Source organism: Morone saxatilis, unplaced genomic scaffold (assembly GCF_004916995.1).
Source record: "Morone saxatilis isolate NCDOM2014 unplaced genomic scaffold, NCSU_SB_2.0 Contig17, whole genome shotgun sequence".
NCBI lineage: Eukaryota > Metazoa > Chordata > Actinopteri > Moronidae > Morone > Morone saxatilis.
Genome location: NW_023339729.1, coordinates 16692910 through 16707919, shown reverse-complemented (window position 1 = coordinate 16707919; position 15010 = coordinate 16692910). Strand labels below are relative to the sequence as shown.

Genomic DNA, 15010 nt, shown 5'->3' with positions numbered 1-15010 from the left:
CTTGAGCAAGGCAACCTAACCCATCACTCCACCATCTCTCCCCTTTGCATTTCCACATGTACATGAAGTGTGCATTTCACCCTGTGTGTGTGCATAAAAAAAAAGAGTGAAAAAAACAATTTCCCCCTACGGGATCAATAAAGTATATCTTCTTCTTATTATTAACATGGTTAATGATATAAACAGACCTTCACAAACAGAGAGCAGTGAACTCCCTCTGTTTGCTTCCAGGCTTTCTTTACTCCTGTTCACATTACCGTTACCATTTCTTCCTGGTTTACAGGCTGCTGACAGCAGCAACAACTGAATATGAGCGTTGGCACGGCAGGGATCATGACAGTTTAATGAAAAACACCAAACAGAGGATGAGATCTAACTCACTAATAATGTACAAATATGTGCAGTTTGAGAGGGAAACACACATGCAGCGAGCGAGTGTGTTTTTCCCAGTAACACTGAGACAATATATTTATATTTATATTCCCCCTTTCCTGCCACACTTGCTCTTTTACTTCTCTTCCACTTTGCCTCTCTCCATCCATCCATCAATGAGTGTTAGTTATTCAGTCTGTCACACAGTGGGTTAAATACAGACACCCTGTCTGCAGGAGGACAAACACATATGGACACGTTTGATAAGTATTTAGGAGCACCAACTCAGTGTGTGTTTTAGTTGCTCAACTCTAACCTTCTAACCTTAACTATATATATATATTTTGCCATAAGATTGTTCCCTAACCTCACTGTGGTTGCCATGAGTAGATACTGTTGAAAGTAAAGACAGCACAAGGCTATCAAATTACTTCATGTATAGATTCAGGAGACAGGTCTGTAGTAGATTGACCAGGTGTCCCACTTCATGTGCGACTGCACAGCATTTTAATCCATTGTTCCACATCCCACGTATAGCCGGGAAAGGCTGTCATCACGGGGCTGTGTTTGATGTCAATCATACTGCGCACACACACAGGTCGAGTGCAGGTTAACCATTCACCGTCTTTCTCTGCGCTGCGCCCAACGGGAAATTAGATGGACAATATTTAGACATCCTCCCACATTGTTCCACACAAACATATTCTTTGACCCACGTTGGGTTTGTTGGGATCTGAGTCCTGAGGTCCTTGGTGTTTTTGGGCACAGGGATGATGGAGATTTTAAAGCAAGCGTGTGTGAAGGGCACAGTGCTTGATGGTGACCTGTTAACATCCCTCTCGTGGATGGAGAGAGTTGGCATTGTTGGGTCTTACATATAATGCATGGAACAATAGGATTATAATAAAATTACAAAAGACAGCAGAATACAGTAAATAATGCTGACACTAATGTGTTTTTCACATTTACAGTTCAGTCTCCCTGACTCGTTGCTCCTTTCTCATCCCTTCCTCAGTCTCTAATGGCAAATGTTAGATGACTTCTCCCCGGGAACTCCTGCAGTCACATCAGTTAACATTTCTTTACACTGGTTCTTTATGGATGATGTTCCTGTAGCACAGTAAAGGACAGACAGATGAGTACGAGGTCATGTTTTCACCGGAAACTCTCCATTCTGATGAGATAATCAACACCTCTGCAGGTGCTCACCTCTCAAGTATAAATTAAGCTCCAGTTTCAAAACCTCTGAGCTTCCATTCATGTGTTGTGTGGTTGTAACATGCATAGACTCACACACACACATTACACATGTAATCCTGCTCACATGTGCTCGTATTGTCCGGCTGGTCTGAGAGAAATACAAGGGGGACACAGAGACACAATAGTGTAGATCAGAGAGGGACTTAAGACCCTGTGGGTGTTAGTGTGTGATATGTTTGTTTGTGTGTGTGAGTGAGTCATTGAGCAGGGCCAAGCAGAGCAGCTTAATGACATCCTATAGCTCACAGTTAGAGATTTAACAACAGCCCTGTCTGACACTCCCCCCTCTCTCTGCCTTTCTCTCTCTCCTTCAGTAAACCTTTCCAAATTACAAGGGCAGCAGGGAATCACCCAAAAATAGCCCTCGGTCCGTCCTCTTCCTCCTCTTCAGCTTCAAGCTGATTTTACCCAACAGCACTTACATAAAGCCGCTCAGAGGGGGGACACACAACACTGTACAGCATCCGGTGAAAACCTTTTATCTCCAGAGCAGCCAGCCTTGCTGAAAGTGTGAAAGCCAAAGCTTGTTTTACGTCTGAAGGTAGCTTCAGTGTAGCTGCTATAGGTTATTGTAGTAACTGAGTAGTCTTCTGATTATTCCATCAATCAATCCAGTGATTGAACAGAAAGACAAGAGAAAGACAAACTAAAAACTAATTGCTTTCAGTGTTTTTTCAGTTGTTGGGGACAGGCTGTTGTTCCCTCACTGTACTGGTAGTGGAGTATTTTCAAAGTGGGGTATTTGCACTTTGCACTGCTCAAGTAAAGGATCGGATCCTTTCTCTACCTCTGGTTAGCAGGTGTGTGTTACACAAGGTGGAGTCTTGTGGGTTTGTTGTGAGAGTGTTTCCCAGTGTGTGACGGGTAATTACGTCCCTTAAGTCAGCCATAAAGTATGTAGATGAGTTCAATATTCTGGCTGTACAGCATTAACACTAAACCAAGACCCCAATCTTTCCTTACCCTTAATAAACATAACCATACAAACCTTTAATTATGCTTCACTTTCTTCCATATTTCCGAGATTGTATATTTTGAAGGAAAACAAATGAACTATGTTGTCATCTTACTGGTATTTTGAGTGTCAACATTTTGCAACTCGCCAGATTAATTAACAACAGGATTAATTAACAATGTTTCCTCATTATGTTGATAACAAACTAATCTCCGAAGGCAAGGACGCTGCGTTTCTTTCCAAAATAAAATTGTTGTTGCAAATTAGTACTTCAGAATGTAATTTCTAGGAGACAGGGTTAATGGACAGACATGTAATAGATACATCAAAATAGTATTGAGTTTAATTTTAAGTGATTTGTTATTAAACAAACTGTATTTTCTTGTAACTTAAATCAGGTTAGCCCATAGCACACCTGTGATGATGGTCCAAGACTGGATATATGAGGTTTTTGTCAGACACTGTCCTGCTGGTTATGACTCACAGGAGGCGGTTTATGATTCAATGAGGCCGTTTGTGAGGTTGAACAGCGGCTAAAGGTGGATTTCACACAAATGGTCCTGACCTGCTTGTTGTCAGCTGGTGCTTTGTGCGTGTCGTGTGTGTGTGCCAAGTTGTGAGTGATGAGCGTGGTGTGACAGCACCACGACACAACTTCAGGTCAGAGCCCTTTCCACGAATAGCCCACTATAGCACACAGACCAGATCTACATCAGAGCTTTTTGGCCAGATGACTTGTGGGGCATGTTTGTGGTGCAGAGAGAGAGAAGAAATCATAAGAAAGAGAAAGATGCAGTGGCAGGGATGCAATGAGGAAATGAAAGATACTGAATGAAGGATTCAGAAAAAGAGGAGGCAAAGAGTCTGAATAGAGGAAAGATCTGGGTCAGAAGCGGATAAAAAGAACAGAGAGGAAGAGAAAGTGAGACGGCTGAATGAAGAGGATTGATGTGTTCAGTGTTCAGAAGTTTCATTTAAAAAAAGGAGAAGGAGGCTGTGAGGTAGAGCAGCTCTCAGCTCCTCCTTTCCACATGTCATATCGCCCTTGAGCGTAGACACTGAACCCCAGATGCCCCGCTGATCACACAGAACCTTGCATGTTGAGCTTGAGCCATCGTGTGTGTGTGGTTGGGTGTGTGTGTGTGTGTGTGGTGTGTGTGGTTGTGTGTGTGGTGTGTGTGTGTGAATGAGAGGCAAAACAAAGCGCTATATAACTGCAGTCCTGTTGCCGTTATCTGGCATCATACACCCTGAGAGAAGTGACGTACAACTGTACAGAACAACAACAGCCTAGCTGACTGATGAGGCAGTAGGTACTGGGTCAGACAGACGATGTGGTTTAGGAATGTTCCTGTGGAAACAGAACAAATATTACATTCTCCATACGTTAGGTAGTAGTTGGTACTTGCACTTGCTGGTATTTGAATTCGGTGTTGGCCATTGGTCTCACCAAATATTCCAATTGGTCTTGACTGAGTCTGAAGTAACTTCCTCTTTCAAGACAAAACCATTGATGAAGCCCGCTTGATCGGAAAACATGTATTGGTTTAATTCAAAATCCATCTAGAACTGGCACTGACACTGGCCGCCTGGACACCGTGTTTACTACATTATTACACTACTTTTTGAATTGGTTTTTCCTTCGCCACTTATCTGTAGCATCTGTAGTGTTTCTGATTATAGAATAATAATATCACATTGTTTATTTCCCAATCAGCTGAACAGAAATTTGTAGTTTCTTTGAACAATTTTGTCTCATGTGCTGTGGCCCAATGGCATACAGGATGTAAGTATTTATTTCTAATGATCACAAAACTATTATATCCTCATCTTGACCAAACTTTGTTACTTTGTTAACCTGCAATCCTGAAATCATTCTGAAATCATGACACCCAGTTTTGATCGCATGAAAACAAGTTCATGTATTGAAATCAAGAAATGACTTTACTGCCATTAACCTGGAATTAATCACTACCCTCTGGGGCAAAGTATTATTACATTATTGTTTCTTAATTTTCTTTACAAGTGAACAAATAATTAACTGTAAATGATAAAGTTATTTAATAATATCTGTGTGTATTATATTTAATGTTAATGAGCCAGGCTGAGAGTTAATTAGCTGTTTGTACACCGATTGTTTATGCCAAACCTTCCTTATGGGGATCATTAAAATATATGTATTATATTTTTTATTTGTTATATATTTTAATTGGATTACATTAACACCCTCTCTGGCGTTGACACTAAGACTGCACTGCTTATTATCTGTGCTGTCACATTTATATCCTCTCAATATATGGGACCTGTTTTCCCACATTTTCAGAGCCGAGAACAAACGGTTATAGTCGTTTTATGTTGCAGTGTCATTAATATTTCTTGTTTTGTCAGAGAAAAATGACACCTGGTCTCATTTGAGCCCAATCCTTAAATTTCCTCTGCAATAGTTTCAGTCCCTCTGTTTTGTTATTATCAGATTTCTATCTGTATTTGTAAAAGAAAACTGCATCAGCACAACAGTTCTTTTCATGCAGTTCAGCTCCACATGCAACCTTGACACACAGGTATACCATGGTGTGATACCATCCTCATGCCACCCTGCCAACACACGTCTGCCTTTTAGAAAAAAGTTCACGAGACATATTTATGGTTTGCATTGACGAGATAACTAACTATCTGTCTATTGTTACTGTGACACCTACTGCATTACCAAAACCCCCACTGGGACCAGTATAGCACACGTACATACTCACAAATGAGTCAGAGTTGACCACCTGTTGCTTTTCCATATTCTTAGACAGAGAGAATAAAATATAGAGAGACAGAAGTGTGTATGTGGGTTTATCCATCAGCTAAAACACTGAAGTTAATAAGGTTTATGAAGCTTGTCATGTTCAGTGTTTGTTGTGAATGTGTCCAAGAGGAGTTCATTCAGCACTGTGGTCATTTTAGTAGCTGTAGTTGTCTTGTATATTGATTAATATTATGTTTTAATATTTAGATACAGAAAATGTCCCAATTCCATTCTGTTTTCTATGTTTCTTTTAACCATTTGAGCTTCACTCCACCTCCACTTGTGAACCAACTCCTTATAATCGTAATGTAATGGTAGTGGATGAAAACAAGTATTCATTCGCATTTTGTTTTGTCAGATTACCTAATTTGGTTAAAATTTGCAATCTATTTGGATGGAAACACAGCTGTTGTGAGGCTGTTAGCATGCTGACATTAGCATTCAACTCAAGGCCACACAGAGCAGCCAGCATGGCTAGAGACTCCTAATCTTATTGATGCTGATTCATTTGGACAGGTATGTTGAATATTGTAAGAATTAAAAAAAATAAAAAGGAGTAATAGACAAACATTTAAATAGAGACAGATTAATTTCAAGTGTTGACAGACACACAGATAGGCTTAATAACTACCAACAAGAATATCAAAGCAAGAACGTTTACTGAAAAAAAACAGTCTTTCCTTTAAGAAACCCAAAATGTCTCTAATCCTAATCCTCTGTCTCATCCTCCTCACAGTTGATTGGCTCAATCATTGGTCGTCAGGGCACCAAGATTAATGAGATCCGGCAGGTATCGGGGGCTCAGATCAAGATCGGCAGTCAGATCGACAGCACCAGTGACCGCCACGTCACCATCACCGGCACGCCGATAGCCATCAACCTGGCTCAGTACCTAATCACTTCATGGTAAGCATCCAAACTAAAGGGAAGTATCTGGATACAATAATAGCTGTCATGGTACGATGGCTCAAAATCTACCTCATGATGTCAGTGGCAGTCCTATAGCCGTCAACCTTCCACAGCACCAACAAGCTTTATGTTCAGAACTAAAAGGCACAAATCAAAATTAAATATTTGTTCTTATAAGTATTTTTTTCTTGTAACTTTTTAATGAACACCCAGAAAACAGACAAGTTGAGATCACAGATGAAAATACTGTCAAGGTTTCTTCTCATCAATCATAACATTCAATCATTTCATGGATTGAATAACTGAGATAACTGTGGCCACTGTGGAAAATTGGCTATTTCTATACAGTTATTCTTAACTAGCAAGAAAAATGTCCCCTAGGACTGTTATACTGCTATATATGATATCATTAGAAATATAATATATTTTTTAAATGATTCTGGTTAATGTTTGGGCAGGGTTTGGTTGTTTTTGTCCATGCAAATATTACATTATGTTGAATGGTTCTTATACAATGGCATCCAATATAACTTTTTATTGTGTTCTGGGTTAAGTGGAGCATCACTGCACTCTTTTCTGTAGTGCATGCTTTATAAAGTACATCTGTAGGATGTGTCACATGAGAGTCATTACATTATAAAAAGGAATGAAGCTCTACATCTAACGCAGAGAACAAGTTATTTCTCTTTCGCCAGGACGTTTAATCAGACTCTCGATATCAGAGACAGGATGCAGACAGGCAGGCTTAATACAACTTGCCATGACTATGAATATGCAAATTCATGATTGGACTCTGGATGAAATTGATATTCACTCACCACTCTTCCTGCCACTGACAGCAGGGAGAATAGGTTGGGCAAATCACACACACAAATGTAAAGATGGGTCAGCCTCATTCAGTCTGAAATGTCAGGTCAGGGAAGGTGAGAGACTTACGCTGAAGTATCCGTGACGAATCCGCTCTTTTCTATTACATTTTTTTTTAATCAGACAACAGACAGATGAGACTTTTTCTGCTAGCCCAATGTCTCACTGGCTGACCACAGGACAGCAGATCATTCCTAGAAACTGTGTGAGAATATCTTCTCCTTAGCATACAGTAGTTGTGCTGTATTAACTTTCCATAAGAAGTAGCAAGTAACTAAAAACGTTTACTTTTAGTGTTATATTTAATAATCTGTACTTTTACTCCACTACATTTCAGAGGGAAATATTGTACTTTTTTACTTTTTACTTCACTCAAAACATATGAGTAGTTTAAAAAGATTAAAGATTAAACTGGTGGTTTTCAGCCTTGTTTTGCTTGTGATCTCTTACGAAAAGAGTGTGTCTCCTTATCAAATTTCTTCATATACTCAAGAGACACTGTGTGAAGCAGAAACTTTGAAATTATAAAATTATAATTTGTGTATCAGAGCTTTCTCACAACCCCTCAGATTTCTAACCTTATGGAGCCTGACCCTGAGCCACTGGTCTCAACATACTAATACATTAATGCATCAGTATTCATCTAATATCCTATATTAATCCTAGATAATAATAATAATAATAATAAATCAGTCATTTTACTGCACAGTACTTTAAAGGTCCAGGATAATAGGTAGGATAATTTGTTGTGATTGTTTTCATTACCTTAGAATGAGCCATTACATTATGTTATCTACAGAGGGAGTGGGTCCTCTTCCACGGAGTCCGCCATGTTGAACAGCCATGTTTCTACAGTTGCCCAGAAGGGACAAATCAAACAATCACTGGCTCGAGTTTTATGGCCAACATAGTTTATCCTACACAAATGAATGACTGAGGTATACACTGGTCTTTAAGTACATTTTACTGCTGATACTTACGTACTTTTACTTAAGTAGGAGTTGGAATACAGGACTTGTGTATTATAAATTGTTTTACTGATACTTTTACTTCTTCTACCACTATAAATAAACTTACAGGTAGCGTGACATGACAAAATATCACCAGCCTGGTATTGTTAACTTGGTCACAACTAGCTCTGTTATATTTGTGCTTCTGTTATTTTACATCTGTTGCCAGTGAATGTGAGCTAAAATAAACATTTTCTCAAAAGTAACATGGGAAAATAAGATCAACTATCAGCATGGAGTTATAAGCAGTAAAGCATTTATTGATGTTGAGTAAAATTATTTGATCTCTTTTTTATGGCATGTGCAATATTTCCTTGCACTTTTCTTTTTTAGTTTTAATCCATTAAAGCAGCAGTCATTCAAAGCCGCTGTCTTTGATCAAACAGGATGCACTGATGCATCACTGAGAAGATGCTAATAATTATCTATAAGTCACAATATCTTTAGACTTGTATACCTCAAATGCAGTCCTGTCGTGTTCAGTGTGAGCATGTGTGTGTGATGTTCTTGCATGTGCAGCCCACCCGTGTACATCAAACAGAACTGTCTACTGTTCATGTCTTCACCTGGGGAAATACTGCTGCTGGCTCATTTGGATTGTAATGCATCTAAATGGTCCAGTGTGTAACATTTGGGCAGGTGTTTGGCCTGAAATGGAATATATTATTCATAACTATGTTTTCATTAGTGTAGAATCACCTGAATATTAAGCGTTATGTTTTGAGCCATTGTTATTTACAGGTGCTGTGGGTTGTGTTCCACGGAATCTGCCATGTTGAATGTTTCTACAGTAGACCAGAAAGGACAAACCAAAACCAGCTCTAGATAGGGTCATCCACGTTTACTCGCAGCCCCCATAGTTTCTCTTACACACTTGGACGAGGAGGGTGAAATGAGGAAGTTGTTAAATCCTACACACTGGACCTTTTGAAAGATGAAATATTGCAACATCTATAAATCATTTCATGTCATCAGCTATGACACATTATATATCATGGTACATATATCATTTTATACATCTGTTAAACATACAGAATGTAATTTCTGCCACTAGGGAGTCTCTCACATCAAAACAGTAACAAAAGACATAGTTTGATAAGTAGCGTGGGATCATTTGAGTCTTCATTCAACCACCATTGCTGATGAAAATCTATCTCACCTCATTGTTTAGGGACAAAACTTTTATTTATGTTACGTGTAGCCAATATTTTCTAACTTCCTACTTGAGTCTCTGACGTATCCCGTGTTTACTCGGAAGTTATAGTAAATGACCGATTTCTCTGGGTTTGAACCCTGTTGGAAACATTTGGGATAATGTAACAGAGGTATGTTTATGTTTATGTTTATGTGTTTATAGAGATTTTATGGGTAAATGTTAGATGTTATACCTTTAAATGACCAAATCTAACTGACACAAAACAGCTGGGGGCTATAAATGTTAACATTTGATTTCTTGCGAAATATAACAAGGCTGCTGTCGTCTTCTGTGTGGAGGCAACACAGTACATGTGCAACACAAAGGGAGTGTCGGTAGAGGCCCAACAGAAGAACTTTGCCCTGGAGCCTTGTAATATGTTAATTTGTTCCCTACTGTAGCTTGGCATCATATCACCTGTTTCTATCACATATCTGCATTAGCTAGATTATTCTGTGATTTTGTTATGTTGACAGTAATTCAGTCACACAACGTCTGCCTCTCTCGCAGAGAACTCGGAATAGTGCTTTTGCTTTGTGCAGTTTTGTCAGAGACAAATAGGGGATGACCGCTCTGATCTGAACGTGACTCCCTTTTATCTGCCGTTGATTATTCATGCCTTGGAGTGTGCTCCCTCTGGAACTTCGTGTGCAATCAGGGAACCTGTCAGACATAAACACTCCCTCCACAGCGTGGAGAGAAAGGAGTCACGGCTTCAGTGTTTCCTCATTCATAATAAATAAATATTTGATTGAGTCCATTTGACAATAATACTATCCGTGCAAGAAAATTATTGTCAAAATATTGACCTTCACTTACCTGACCTTCAAATTAAAATATCATTATTGTTACTATTATATTAATCAAATAGACAGCACTGATCTCTGTCCTGTGTCTGTGTATTATGGTGGAGCTATTGTCGGTAGAATTGTATGAAATGTTACACACACGTGCAATGTGAGTTTATGTACATTCCCAAATTGGTTGCAATCCAATTCAGCATTGAAGAATTATGGCTCGTTAAGTACATCAAGCCACGTCTTCAAAAGTTTGGTAACCAAATACAGAAACACGTTAAGTACCAAAACACAAACCTATAAGTTTTGTTCGGCTTTATCTAAATGTGGTTCACTGATTTTGGTGAAGATTTAATGAAATATGTTCCAAAAAAAGCAACAAATGTCTTTTGTTTTGGCAGAATGTTTTTAAGGTGTGAATGAGTGTGGCCTATATCAGTAAAATTAGCATCATCCAAGGAACCCACTGTACAAAAATGTTTCTGTTTTTCAAAGTTTGAGAATTTGATATGCTTAATAACTGACCACATGGTGGCGCTATTGAAGTCAGTTAGTAAAGGTTATTTCAATGGGTTTTTGGTTACATACCTGAAATAAGGTCTGTGGTTAAAACAAGAGATTTTCACATTTGTGTTCATTTGTGTAGATTTTGCACAATAACAAGTGTAAGTATTAGAAACCTTTGTTCGCCACAGAGCTTATTTCCTGCAATAATCCAAAATCCAATGAAAAATGCCACTGGCTTTTTTTCAGAGGAACCAGGGTGATGCTAACTTCTGGGTTAGACTACAAAAATATAATTTCTATAGCAGGCGTAAGTTCAATGGCCTGTTATCATATCATTATCTAGATAATGTATCCAGACAACAGGCTACATGTTAATTACAGGACTTCATATGTGATTTGCTGTAACTTTGCCCAAGCCGGTGCCCTAATACTTGAAGAAATGATCCTCTTCAAAAATAATTGAAAACACACATTGTTGACTTTGCAACTGCTTCAGAAGATTTTAAGAAATTGTGTTTTAGAGAGCTAAAGTTTCACTGCCTTTCTCAAGCCAGCCTTGTTAGCCCCTGCTGGACCTTCACTATTGTGAGTTCATTGTTTTTTTTCTAAGAAGTTGAAGGATAGCACTGTAGGTTTTTTAGATTTTAAGTTAAATGGGTATCTACTGTACTCTTTTGGTTAGTAACATTTGACAATTTATAATTTATAATTTGTAGCTCTAGCTGTTGAAAGCTAACAACATAATCTGGTTTTGTCTTGCTTGAAATTCTAATGTTCGATGTTAGTGTCCAGTCCAGTCATTGATACACAGCTTCATGACATCGCGCCTGCGGCAGGATTTGTCTCCGTCACGTTCCGGCTGCTGGAGCTGCATTGTAGACTTTGCTGGATTTTGGCCATTAAGGACTTCAGCTCTCTAAAACAATTACTGTGATTTGTGGTACAGAATATTTTTTTATGCTTCTTTTTCCTGTTTTTGAATCAACATCATCTCTGGCAAAGCTTCCATCCTAATATATCTATAATGGTTTTGTTCCCTCCTCCCTAAGCCCCCTCCCAAGCCATCACCCCAACTTATACAGCACACCCCCCATCCGTACAGCGAACTCCCCTACAATAATCTGTTGCAACCTCCAGCAAAACACACCTGTCTTATGATTTTAGTTTTGTCAAATTTCCTTTATTTCATTTTTATTCTCCAAAATATCCTGTTTGTTTGTTTCTTTTTCCTTTTGGTTTTTACTCTTGATTTTTTTTAACATGTCTTTTATTTAACCCTCTAACCCTTCTCCATCCAAAATTCCCTCTCCCTTACCCCTCTCCTCCCCTCCCTCCACCCTCCGTCCCTTCCCTCCACCTCCTCTCCCAACCTCTTCCTCCCTCCCTTACCCCCGTCCCTCCCCTCCTCCAGTTTAGAGACCGCCAAATCCACCGCCCCAGTCTCCTCCATGCCGTCTCCCGTTGACCTGACCAATGACCTTCACCCAGCCCGCCCCCCCTGCTCCGCCTCGTCCTCCCTCCTCCTCCCCCCTGGCAGCGTGGGCCGAAACAATGCCCCTATCTCCCATCCTGGGCGCCCCTACCGCCCTCGCCCCGTCCCTCCAGCCTCCTGGGGAATAAATCCATCCCCGTACCTGGCACTCCTCCCCACCCCTCCTTGCCTCAGCAGCGGCGGCAGCGCTGCTATCGGGGCTCCCATGTTTTACGGTTCGATGCAGACAGCAGCGTCGGCAGGTGTTCCAGTTCAGGCTCACGCAGCGGCGGCCCTGGCATCCTACACGGCCAAGATCTCATCCTCGGCCAACGGGATGAAGAAGCCGGAGAGACAGAAGTTTGCACCGTACTAATGAAGGAGGTGGAATGAAAGGATGAGTTTGCATCACTGAGGTAGCTTCTGAGAATGAGGAGATGTTCAGATGGAAGGGCAGTTTTATTTTCCTTCTTTTATTCTATTTGCTTTTTATTTTTCTTTCTTCCTCTCCAACTTTTATCCTTTTGTTTTTTATTCCTTTCTTCCTGATTGCTCAAAAAAAGTGGGATAATTGGAAAATGTATGATTTCAGATGTGATGACATGGATGCCACTAGCAGCAACAACTTGGGCAAGGTAAAGTGGTTTACCTCATGAAGAATATCTGATTAATTAGACCTGTTTTTATTAAGGAATAGCTTTTAATGTGAAGGTTTAACTGCAGGAAAACAGCTCTGATACAGCTGAATGTGAGAATGCAGTAAGCAGTAAAATAAGGCTGGTAGTGAATGTACAGGAACACAAGAAAGAAACTAAACTCCAAACCACAGTCAGGTAGAAGCTACAGAAGTACTGAGAGCTGAACACAGAGAAAACAGAGCGCTCTCTCTAGTGAAGCCACACAAGTCGGGGGAGGCTGTTACGGGTTGGCTCTGATACCAAGGCGGCTTTCCCCTGCTGCCAGGCTGCAGTGGAAACATGTCATCACGGCTTGGCTTGACAGCCTGTGGAAAAACCTTAAGAAAGAGCAACTACTGATGCTAGTTGTAATTTCATATGTCGCTAAATCTGAGAAGGATTAGTCATTTTCTCTGCAAACTCATACAAACAGACATTACTATCTCGGAACCTGCTGCCAGAGAGCCAGACATCGTGGCTCATGGGTAATCAGAGATGCAATGAGGGATGTTGTCAAATTTTCATGCTGATCTCTGTCTAAGCTCCACATGGTAAAAAATAAATTAAAGAACAGATAACAGATAAAGAAATAATACTCTCTATCTTCACCTTGAGGGACACAAATAACATATTTGTCTCAGCTTTTTCTTTTGAGTGGCAATTTAAAAAAAACTAACTTTTATGAGCGCTTTAATCCTCAAAGCCGTGTGAGAGTGGTGAGGACGTTGTAGACTAAAAAAAAGATACAAATATCCAGCAGAGTGTTTGATCACTTGTACTCACTCATGATACTGACAGTGAGTCCTAATTATCAGGCAGCATGTGGGATATTGTTGACCTTTTATTTCTCAGTGGTGATTTAAAAAGGTGCAAAAGTAGACAATCCTGTACAGCAACTTCCTTCAGGGGGATGGGTCACTATGTACAGCTACTGTGATGCTCTATTTTGATGTTTGTTTATGATCATGTTTCTGTGCGGATATTCACTGGTTTAATAAACCACTCAGGGTCGCTGACTCCTCTCTACGTCCCCCTTGTAGACAAATGGTCCTCAACACAGCCATAACTCAGAAAGTCGGCTCACGTGTCACAATTTACATTAGCTTTTCCCTCCTTTGCATTCTAGATTATAAATGTTCCTAGACAAACCCCATGGGTGCCTTCATGTCTCTGTCTGCAGGTTGTAGGTAAGTTGACCCGTAAGTTTAGTTCAGGGTGTGAATGAGATCTTCTCAACAGCAGAACAGACTTGAAGTTTAGCCTCAAGTAGACACCAACAATTTTTGTTTATAAAAATAAAAAAGTTCTTTCCACCCTGGGGTGCTCTAAAGATCCAGTGTGAGACATATAGGAGCTATGTTTCATTAGTGTATAAAAAATTAACATTGTGTTTTTGTTACCTTTTTGTTACCAGTTTTTATCAACAGAGGGAGCGGCTCCTCTTCCACAGGAGCCCAGAACGGACAAACCAACCACTGGCTGTAGATAGGACCTTAAGTTACGCCATAGTAATCTGCCACTGTACCACTCAATGCCACTAACTCTCACACACTGGTCATTTAAGAGCGCACCAAGGGTGATGCATTTTTATTGTTGTTATTATTGTGTTCTTTTTAATTGCATCATTAATCACATAAAAAAAACACTGACTCGCAAACCAAAAAGAAAAAACACAAACCAAAAGACAGACAACACAAGCTGAGATTTTAGATGCAGATTTCTTTGCATGTCACTCTTTGTAATATTTAGGAATGATAGTAATTTTGGTTTTGCAACCCCACCCACTTCCAACCAGTTTGAACACATACAGAAAGAATTCAGTCGGTAACTTTGGCAGAACATTATGTTTTCATGTATCACTCATAGTAAGAGTGCTTTAGAGAGATCTTTAATTATGGATCTGTGAATCCACAAACCTGCTGAGGTCTTTCAATCAATATATATATATATATATATCACATAATTAAATGATGCAAGTTCATATGTCACATTTATATCAACAACCTCTGGTCTTATGTATCTGTTGCACATGCAGATAAATTGCATGTCATTCGGTTTGAGCATGTGTTAATCTTTTAGTTTAAATGTGATTTTTCTACTTTTTAAGAAATGCATCTTGATTCCATAAACATTAAGATGAGAACGAAGTAGCTGATCGTTCAATATACCATGAAGTGTGTGTGCAGAGTGTGTGTGCAG

General features: G+C 39.6%; 1 pseudogene; it reads left to right on the top strand.

Moving 5' to 3' along the window:
* LOC118326702 overlaps positions 1-15004 on the top strand; it is a 79013-nt pseudogene extending 64009 nt beyond the window's left edge.
* Positions 15005-15010: the final 6 nt, after the last annotated feature.